Source organism: Microcebus murinus, chromosome 14 (genome assembly GCF_040939455.1).
Source record: "Microcebus murinus isolate Inina chromosome 14, M.murinus_Inina_mat1.0, whole genome shotgun sequence".
Lineage (NCBI taxonomy): Eukaryota > Metazoa > Chordata > Mammalia > Primates > Cheirogaleidae > Microcebus > Microcebus murinus.
In genome coordinates this window covers 17,951,064-17,961,298 of record NC_134117.1, presented here as the reverse complement: position 1 = coordinate 17,961,298, position 10,235 = coordinate 17,951,064, and the positions used below count along the sequence as shown (strand labels likewise).

The window sequence follows — 10,235 nt, the reverse complement described above, 5'->3', positions numbered from 1 at the left end:
GTCTAAGGAAGTTCAGTAATATTCTCATTTTTCCCATCATGACCATTTTAGTGCTTTATTTTTGAGGCGAGGGGAGGGGATATTATTAATTATCAATGTCTTTTCTTCATATTTCCAGGGGCCTCCACTTTGCTGATGCCACAAGCCCCGTGGATCTACCTGCTGGATAACCCTGCAGTGGATAGATGTCACAGACCCACGTATGTTGGCGAATATAGGGAAGATCTTTCTAACCATTTGTGTGGTGTGACAACTGAGGGAGCTGCCCCAGGGAGGGAGTACCTGGTCACTGGTGTGTCCTCACCAAGGTCAGAAGTCCCAATGATGGGATCAGGATGTGTGGGAGTCTGGAGAGGGAGTGGCACATCCTCTAAAGTCCCTTCTAGTCCAGCGATGCCAGGGTGGGCATTCCAAGTACTTTGGAAGGAACTTGCAAAGGTCTGCTCCAAGCTGAGAGTCACCAGCTGTGGGGTGGGCCTCTGGGGTCCTTTTGGGGACTCTGAGGAGAAGAATTTCCCTTTCTTCCAGGAAGGCAAGCTTAGCCATGCCTCAGAGGTCTTGGACCAGCCTGCACCTACATTTGGAAAACCAGCCTCACTGCCATAAGATGGTGCCAGGGGTCGATGGGTCAGGACCAGTTGGGTGGCATCAAGGGACATTTTGGCCACCAATCAGAGCACTCTGTGTTCAGTTTCATTTTCACGCGTGCTCCCCTGTGCTCAACCATGAGCTCCTTGATAGTCATGACTGCCTATTGGTCCTTGTATCCCTGGTGCTGGTCCTCAGTTGAATTAACTGGATGAAAACAAGAGAAATAGAATGGTATTATTTCTTTAAGGCAGTATATATGTACACATTCTATAAATAATATGTCTTCTAATTGTTCAATGACCTCACACAAAGATACACAGGAAACTGGTCACAGTGTTCACCTCTGGAGAAGGGGACCAGGGACCCAGGGTCTGGGGTGGGAGGGTGACTATTGGTCACCTAATGGCAGTTTCATCACATGTATGTATTAGTTATTACTAAAATAAATACACTGGGCTACAAAGTTTCCAAAGTGCTTTCAGCAACCACAGTAAGTGACTTGAGTGGTGTGATATTAATAGAGCACTGGATGTTGCAAATGTGTGATGCTACTTAGAAGAGACTCTTGACCTTTTCTTCAAATTTATTGACTTTCAGTTTATAATTTCCATAACATGTTTATTTTCCAGTAGAGAGCACATCAAACTTACTAGGTTAAAAGCAGGCTTGTGATAAGGACAGGAAAAACACCTTCCCCAAGACTCAGAAATAATGATCCTGTTTCATGTTGGATACATCAATTGACTGTCACAAAAATGACCAAGGGCTATAGGCAAAAGATTACATTGTATTTTTTTCTCTCCCTTCCTCTCCTCCATGATTACATTGTATTCACCTTTTTTTCCCACATGACTACTCATCCTTTTTTTTTTTTTTTCTTTAAAGAGAGTGAGTCAAAATACTTCGTTAAATCAGCTATTTCAGACAAGCCCTACACCTTGAGACTGGGCAGGTAAGCAGAGAGAGGCAGCTGTTGGACTCAGTTAAATTCTAAATTCCCAAAGGGTTTCTCAGTCTACAGAGTGGATTTCACTGGCACTGGGAAGGCTGCAATCCATCAGAAGAGGGGAGTTCTACCCCAAGGACCAGAGCTGGGACACAGCCCTTCCTTGGCCCTCCCACTGACTCCACAGCAAAACCCACATTCCCTTCTGTCATCTGTGTTAACGTGGGGCATCACTCAACCTCTCTGGACTTCAATTTCCTCAACAGTCAATTGGAAATTAAAATTCCCACCCTTTGTTCTATATCACGATTGGAGTGCAATTTACATGAATCTATACATGTATTAAAATGCATAGAACTGTACACCAGGAGGAGAAAAGTCAATGTTACTATATGATAATTTTAAACTGAAAAAAGTCCTATGCTTAAGGATTGGTGAGAATTAAGTAACAAGCTCCTCACGTGACATCCTTGTTTACCTGTTTATCCAATGGATGAATATCAAAAAGAGCAGAGTATTTGACCTAGTTGTTTGCTTCCATCCCCTTCCCTTTAGTGGGTTCAGATAACAGGACATAGTGCTGGTCTTCAGAAAATACTAACAGCTTGTTCAGTTCTCTGACCACTTGGGAAACTTTTGACCTAAGGGGAAAGAAAGGGCAGCTGCTGGCAGCCTGCTTTGGTTAATAATAAATGTGAGTTGTATCCCACTTTAATTTGCTCCTTACAACCACACAGCAAGCGAGGCATTGTACCCCTTCCTGCTTTGTAGAGTAGGAAACCGAAGCCTGGGGAGTTTAAGCCACTTCCCTAAATCACTCAGCCATTAAGTGCTGGAGCCAGCAATGCAACCCAAAGTGAAGTGCAGAGGATATATATATATGTGTGTATAAATACAAACAAAATATACATATATTATATATGTATTATATATGCATATATGGATTACATATGTGCATATAATATATTTCTTGTATATACATTCATATATATATTCTAATAAACAAAGGGTACCTGTGAGCATGATAGAAGCAATTTCCTACAGGTTTCCCCACAGGCAGGGGCCGGGAGAGTTATCTGGCTGATTTCCTGTGGCTAAGAATTAATTTTTCTTCAGGCCAAGCACCATGCAACACGGTGTAGGTACAGTATCCAGTCCCTCTCCTTGGTCAACTTGAACAATGGAAACTGAACATTTAACCTAATGCCCTGGGTTAACACATGCAGGGGGATCACCAGCTGCTGGTATTTACAGAAGACACGGTTGATTTCAAGTAACCCACTGGGAGCCGAGGGAAGGAGGCTGGGCAGGGAAGCAGCCAGCCTAGCTGGAGCCCACCAGCACGGGCCTGAGTCTGATCCTATTTTTAAAGCACGAGCTCCCGCAACTCTAAGCAGGTCCTGAGGGACCAGTTTATTCTAATTAATCAGCAAGAGTGGGAATAATGAAACAGGAAATGAATGTGTTAGTTTATCAGGCAGTTCTTGAGTCTCAACAGTTCTTGAGAGACTGTTCTCTCTCCTGATAGATGAGGCAAGTCGAGGCTACTATACAAGCAGGAGGTTGTTCAGAACACAGACCACAAGGGACCTGGGAATTCTTTAGTGGAAGGCAAGTGGTATAGGGGAACAACAAAAAAAAAAAGGTGGTTAGATGAACTTGGCTTGAAATCGTGGCTCCAGCACTTATTAACTATGTAACCTTGGGCAACATACTTAAAAGTCTCTGTGTCAGTTTCCCCATAAGTAAATGGGCACAAAAACACCCAACTTACACAGCTTTTTAAAAGAGTAAATGAGATAACATATGGAAAGATCCAGGCACAAATTAGATATCTCCAAGTGCTCACTTCCTCTTAATTATTTTTATAGATAATTTTCATTTGCAAAAATAATATGTCACATTAATTATTGAATATGGAAAATAATAAGCCAAAAGGAAAAAACTAAAACTTCCCACAGTTCCATCAGCTAGAGGTAACTGTTGGTAGCATTTTAGTATTTGTCCTTTCAGACATTTTTTTTAAATGTATTATTATCAATATTTTTTAAAACAAGACAGAGTCCTACTCCCACGATTTCTTACAGTCTTCTCTTTTCACTTGTGAGCATGTATCACATCTCACGTGTTTAAATCTTCTTCTACAGCATCGTTTAAAAAAATGTATGGAACACCAGAAATTTGCATATCATCCTTGTACAGGTGTGATGCTAATCTTCTGTGTATCATTCCAATTTTAGTATATGTGGTGCCAAAGCGAGCACCAGCATTATTATTTAGTTAGTTAGTTTTTTGAGACAGGGTCTCACTTTGTTGCCCAGGCTAGAGTGCTCTGGCATCAGCCTAGCTCACAGAAACCTCAAATTCCTGGGCTCAAGCGATCCCCCTGACTCAGCCTCCCTGGTAGCTGGGACTATAGGTGCTTACCACCACACCCTGCCAATTTTTCTATTTTTTTTGTAGAGATGAGGTATTACTCTTGCTCAGGCTGGTCTTGAAGTCCTAGCTTCAAGGAATTCTCCCACCTCAGCCTCCCAAAGTGCTAGGATTATAAGCATGAGCCACCACAGCTGGCCTTGCATCATTTAAAAAAAAATGTCTGGCATAGTGACTTATGATATGGTCACACCATCATTTATTCAACGAATCCCATATTATTGAGCAATTTCTCCTTTATAAACAATACTGAAAAGAACATCTTAGCAGCTGAGCATCTTTCATTCCTCCCCTATGATAAATTTCCTGAAAGAAAATTGTTAGTCCATACTGACAAACAGCCTTCCAAAATTTTGTGCCAGTTTCTGTTCCCGCCTACCCAGTTTGGCAGTGTTGATTACCTTAATCACAGACCAACCTTGGGTTTTCTTCATTTTTTCTTTTCTCTCCAGCAGCAGTAGCTTAATCACTTTCTCTTCTCCACTCCAGGGATATTTCTATCCAAACACGTAGATTCATTCTCTGGGCCTCACAAGGCTTCTGCTGCCCAGTCTAGTTCTGGAGACATAAGCTCTGGAGAAAATTGTCTCCTGCCAATTTTCCATTCCCAGCCACCAAGTCTTGTCTCTCAGAGGACCCATGACCAGTAATTAGGTTACTGCTTATCTACTACTGGCCACCTTTCCCAAATCACATCAGCCTTGCTCACAAATCCTGTTGAGGCTGAGTTCTTCCCCCAGGTAGCTAAGGTCACTCATTTTCTATTTATATTTCGTTTCTTGAGAGTTTCTTGTTGATCAGAGCCATGGTTGCAGGACATAATAATAAACATTTATGATACACTTCAAAAGAGAGCATGATCCTCATGCTAGCACCAGAAGGTAGATACTATTATTATCTTCATTTTACAGACATAAACCGCAGCTAAGTAACTTGCCCAAAGTCAGGAACAGGATTTGAGTTACAATCTGCTTGACTTCTAAACTTGCACCATGAAGGAGAGCATAAACTCCCTAAGACCTGCATTTTTAAAGTTAGGAGCAATAGCCAAGTGCAGTGGCTCATGCCTGTAATCCTAGCAGTCTGGGAGGCCTAAGCCGGAGGATTGCTTGAGTTTAGGATTTTGAAACCAGCTTGAGCAAGACCTTGTCTTTACTGAAAATAGAAAAATTAGCCAGGTGTGGTGTGCACCTGTAGTCCCAACTACTCAGGAGACTGAAGCAGGAGGATTGCTTGAGCCCAGGAGTTTGAGGTTGCTATGAGCTAGGCTAATGTCATGGCCCTCTACTCAGGGCAACAGAGTGAGAACCTGTCTCAAAAAAAAAAAAAAAAAAAAAAGTTAAGAGCAAGTATGACTCTGGATGACCAAAGAGAAGGAAGGAAGCAGAGGAACATGTTACTGGACAACGATTTAATACTATATACAAGGCTATAGTGCCAGATGCTTAACATATTTCATTTAGTCCTAAGAACAACCTCATCATTCCTTTTCACAGATGAGAAAACTGAGGTTTGGAAAGCTTAAGTAAGCTTCCCAAAGTCTACTAATAGAGCCAGGATTTAAAAATGTCTAACTTCACAGTTCAACATGCATCCACTGTTATTAGGTTCCTGGGCCTCACTTCTCTCATTTGTAGAATGAAGGAGTTGGGTGAGATGATCTCTGAGCCCTAGCTCAGCTTATTTTTAAAAAACAACATCAATTGTGTGCTTATTGCATATCAGGCACCATGCTAGGAACTTCATATTCATTATGTAATTTCATCCTCATAACACTATCTAAGGTGCTACTATTATTATTTCCACTTTACAAATGCGGAAACTGAGGCTCAGACGTACATATATTGTCCAAGGTTATACAGTTACTCTGAGGGGCAGCCTGAGGTTAACTGAGGCTTGTTACATTCTTAAGCCAAACTCTTACCCATTACTCTGACTGCCTTTGGAGTGAGGACATCCGGTGTTTCTGCAGAATCAGAACAAGACTCAAGTAGACGTGGGATGAGTTCCTCAAAGCGTGGGCCCTTCTTCCTTTGGATTTCAAAGACTCACTTCAGTGAGGTTCTGTCAGAGTCAAAAGGTGACACTGAATGGACAGTCGGCCAAGGCTCAGAGTCCAGCCCTGGCCCTCAAGGGCTTGGCCAGGTCCTCTGATCTTCTTGTTATGACAACCCTAGATTCCTCTGTGGTTCACTACTCTCCCCTCTGCTTCCTTGTCTTGCTACTGTTTCAAGAGAGCACTTTAGAAACAGCAGCTCCGGATGGCCTGCTTGTCAATGAAGGAGATGCTGACTTGAAATAGAATTAGTTCCCAAGACCTTTAGGGACTCAATCATAAAGGGCTGTGTTCTCTAAATACCTCGAGGGCAGATGCGGTCTCTCATTCACAGCTGTACCCCAATGCCTTACAAGGTGCCTGGAACAGAGGAGGTGCTCAGTAAATGTTGAATGAATGAATGAATGAGTGAATGAACCTAACTCTGGTAAGGTGCTCCTAAGTTTTTCGAGGGCTGAAAAACAGGTAAAGCGATGGGCTAAGATTTGCAGTGGCAACCCAGAATAGAAGTGCATGTGTGAGTGTGCGTGTGCCCCAGAGCAAGGCACTAGCCCGTGTCCCTCCACTTCACATCTTGCAAGCTGGAGCTGTTGGTGTAGACAGTTCCTGCCCATTCGAGCTTTCTGGCCTCAAGAATCTCTCTCTCTCTAATTGTAATAAAAGACTCATAAAATTTACCATCTTGGCCAGGCGAGGCGGCTCACGCCTGTAATCCTAGCACTCTGGGAGGCCAAGGAGGGCAGATTGCTCAAGGTCAGGAGTTCGAAACCAGCCTGAGCAAGAGCGAGACCCCGTCTCTACTATAAATAGAAAGAAATTAATTGGCCAACTAATATATAGAGAAAAAATTAGCCGGGCATGGTGGCGCATGCCTATAGTCCCAGCTACTCGGGAGGCTGAGGCAGCAGGATTGCTTGAGCCCAGGAGTTTGAGGTTGCTGTGAGCTAGGCTGATGCCACGGCACTCACTCTAGCCTGGGCAACTAAGAGAGACTGTCTCAAAAAAAAAAAAAAAAGTCTACTATCTTAACCCTTTTTAAATGTACAACCCAATAGTGTTAAGTACATTCACGTTATTGTGCAACCAATCTCCAGGACTCTCTTCATCGTGCAAAGCTACCTCTTTAACCTTGTGTCCTTCCCATTTGTGTCTATTATCTTGGATTTTAGATACAAATACATAGACACTGGGTTTTACTTCTTTACTGAGTCTTAGTGTGGTACAGGGCAGGATTGGTGCTCAAATAAATGTTCACTGGGTAATTGATCTTGCTCTGTTTCATTTTTCCCTGCATGCTTCAATCTCTTGGTTTTAAGCAATTTTGGCTTTTTGGTGCGTCGCACAATTATAAGTATTTCTTGACTGCCCTCTAGTGGGAAAGATAAGAAAAGACACTCAGAACAATGCATTCGCTTTTCCTGCTGACGTTGAAAATGGTCCTTTTTTTGATAACTCATTGGACTTCATACAATCCAAAATTGTGATTGATCCAAAGTTGGCAATTCATCCCTGTTTCACAGATAATTCATTTGTATAATAAAAACAAATTGCTGGATACATTATATTAAAAAATAAAGACATAAAATTAAAACAAAATTTTATTATCAGATCCAATAGACAAAATTACATTTCAATAAATATAATCAGAAAAAACATAACAGGGAAAAATAAAATAATTAAAAAGTGTGTAGATGTTCACTGAATATGCATATAATGTGATTAATATATGAAATTACTATTATACTTATAACTTTTTGTTGTTCTGCTATCATAATTACATGAGAAATTATAAATAAAATAGTGTTTCTCCACTTTGAATGAAAACAGTGTCTATCAATATTAAAGGTTTTTAATTGCAAATGCATGTTATTGCTAAAAGTGCTACTCAAAAGGTACAATGTGCGTTGAAACTATTTCTATGTTTTGTTTGCATATGAGTTTAGTGGAGAAACTAATCTCACAGAGATTTGTTGATGGGAATGAATGAAGAGATTTTTTTTTTTTTTGAGACAGAGTGTCGCTTTGTTGCCCAGGCTAGAGTGAGTGCCTTGGTGTCAGCCTAGCTCACAGCAACCTCAAACTCCTGGACTCAAGCAGTCCTGCTGCCTCAGCCTCCCAAGTAGCTGGGACTACAGGCATGTGCCACCATGCCCGGCTAATTTTTTCTATGTATTTTTAGTTGGCCAATTAATTTCTTCCTATTTATAGTAGAGACGGGGGTCTCGCTCTTGCTCAGGCTGGTTTTGAACTCCTGACCTTGAGCTATCCTCCCGCTTCCTCCTCCCAGAGTGTTAGGATTACAGGCGTGAGCCACCGCGCACAGCAGAATGAAGAGATTTTAAGGCAATTTTAGGAAGCTCAAGATTTTTATCTTCCACTTCTATCCCAAATGAAGCAAATTATTCTGTATTTTCAAAATTCATCTTTAATTCTCCATCATTTGCCAGTTCCAACAATTTGTCTTGTAAGTTTATAGTTAAATTATCTTTCAATGAAAGCAATGACCTATGAATCTATGCATTTCCCATGCCCAGATCTTCTTTTGATAGAAATAAAATATAAATGGTTATATCAAATCTGTAAGGCATTCAGCCATAACATTTTACAGATATCAAGATGATGACCAGCTTCTCTGATAATTGTTGCTAAATTATGGGGCATGTTATAACAGTCATGGAAACTGTTCTTCCAAGCTTCTAACTTTTATTTTCCCTTCAATTTTCTCTACCATTGAAAATCATATTGCCTTCATTCCTTGCTTAGAAGTAGTAAAATCATCAAAAATGCCAATATCACACACAAATAAACATGTTTACTGTCCAAACCACATTTTTAAAAGATTGGGACCTTATAAAGATGAGTTATTTACTTTCTAGAAACACTAAGAGTTTGCTTCATAGTCAAACAAGTCTAAAGTATAGAATAACCAAATGCTACTGTAACATCTATTGCCCTTTTGAAAGGATGTATATATTTCTTTTTTTTTTCATTGACTCTCAGCACTACTCAATGATATATATTTCATTTATTACAGTAGCATCTATTGAAAACAATGGTGTTTATAGAGATAGAAATAAAAATGATTTTTAAATATATGAAAAATTCTCATTAGTATGGTGAGTAAAAAAGGAAACAAAATCAAAAGGGGCTAAATCTTGCTCATAGGAATAACAATGCAAATTAAGACTTTGCACATTTCAGATGGGCAAAGATCAAAAAGTTTGATAACATTGAGTTGGAAAGGATGTGGGGAATCGTTAATTTCAGATTATTGATAACCTATCTTGAGTTTGTGCTGGGCATTGAGTAAGCAGCAGTTAACAAAGTAAACACAAATTCTTTCTCTGCAGGAGCTGACATTCCAGTGAGGGGGAGGAGGGGTAAGACAATAAGTGAAAATAAATCAAAGTGACTCCCTGTGTCAGATACGGGTGCTCTAAAGAAAAATAAAGCAATGTAATATTTGGTGAGTCACCCAGGGGTAGTGTTACTTTTGATAAGGTGGTCAGAGGAGACTTTCCTGATCAGGTGACAATTGAGCAAAGCCTGAAAGAAGGGAGTCTTGAGGGTGTCGGGTAGGAGCATTTTCCAGGCAGTGGGAAGAGGTCAGGTGAAGCCTTTCACAGATAGCAATCATAAAACCAGGACAAAATGTTAGGCAATGGTTTCTTAGATATGACACCAAAACCACAAACAACCAAAGAAAACAACATATAAATTAGGCAATATTAAAATTAAAAATGTATGTGTTCCAAAAGACATAATCAACAAAACAAAAAGACAATCCACAGAAATGGGAGAAAATATTTGCAAATCACAAATCTGACAGGGGGTTAGTATCAATATATAAATAATTTTTACAACCTGACAGAAAAATGATAAATTGCCTAAATAAAAAATGGGCAAAGCATTTGAGTAATTTCTCCAAAGAAAATATACAAATGGCTGGCTGGTCCGAGTGCAGTGGTGTTTACAACTAATTGATCACAACCAGTTACAGGTTTATTTGTTCCTTCTCCACTCCCACTGTTTCACTTGACCAGCCCCCAACCCCCCGCAAACAAACAAACAAAACAAAACAGAAAATATAGAAATAGACAGTAAACACATGAAAAGATGTACAATATCATTAGTCATTAGGGAAATGAAAATCAAAACCACAATGAGATACCACTTCACACGCACTAAGACAGCTAAAATAAAAAG

At 40.3% G+C, this 10,235-nt stretch overlaps 1 non-coding gene across 1 annotated transcript; it reads right to left on the bottom strand.

Moving 5' to 3' along the window:
* Nucleotides 1-3,694: 3,694 nt before the first annotated feature.
* On the bottom strand, nt 3,695-3,801 carry LOC142875767 (U6 spliceosomal RNA). Its single transcript, XR_012923060.1, has one exon. It is a non-coding gene; the product is annotated as a U6 spliceosomal RNA (small nuclear RNA).
* Between the last annotated feature and the right edge of the window lie 6,434 nt (nt 3,802-10,235).